Below are 902 nucleotides of genomic sequence, written 5' to 3'. Positions count from 1 at the left end.
AACACCAGAGTGACTTGTACTTTCCGTGCTTCTGAAAGCAGACTTAGCCAGTTAGTCGCTTGAAGATATCTGACAAAACCATTGCTTCTTTCCTGTAAATTTGCGTTTTACCCTCATGGAGTCCTGTCGGTGCCAGGAACAGCCTATGTATATCCACTCATTTCATAGGTAATTTATATATAAATGAAAATCGTATGCAACCTATATATACATATATTTAGTCTCAGGAACATAAGTTGTGTGTTATAAGGTACAGAAAGAAATAACCTACGCTGGATTAGAAAGCCAAAATGATTTGTAATTATTTTTGGAAACGGCATGTTCTTCAAGATGTTCGAGACATGTGTTTCTGGCATACTCGTGTGTAAGTATGTGCTCGCGCAAATAATATAGAGTATTTGCTTGTATGTCCAGCATATGTTTGTATATTCACTATGTATATTAAAAATTGCAAAAACACCCCATTTTCAATGCTGGTCTAACTTAAAGATAATTGATTTCACCCATAAGTTTGCATGAAACACTCGACATAAATTTGATTTTTTAGGGTCGTCTTAAGGGAAAGCCCGATTATGAGGCAACCGAGACAACAGAGGTTTTACCCGAAATGCTTCTTGTCGAAACCTCCATAGCCCCCCTGAAACCTCCATATCCCCCTCGGAATCCTCCTCTGTGGAATCCACCGCCACCTTTATATTTGAAGGGATCGGGGTCAGCCACAGGGTTAGGGTTAGCCAAAGCCTCAGGCATGGCACTAGTGAGGGTGACCAAGCCTGCTATGGCCACAAACAAGGCAAAATCCAAACTAATTATGAATGTGTTTTTTAATGTTGAATATCGATTGCATAAGAAAAAGAAAAAAAATGAAAATATGGTATAAAAAAATTCTAGTTTACTGTCGT

This window comes from Penaeus monodon, chromosome 29, assembly GCF_015228065.2.
Source record: "Penaeus monodon isolate SGIC_2016 chromosome 29, NSTDA_Pmon_1, whole genome shotgun sequence".
NCBI lineage: Eukaryota > Metazoa > Arthropoda > Malacostraca > Decapoda > Penaeidae > Penaeus > Penaeus monodon.
The sequence above is the reverse complement of the archived record's forward strand: the minus strand, read 5'-3'. Positions refer to the sequence as shown.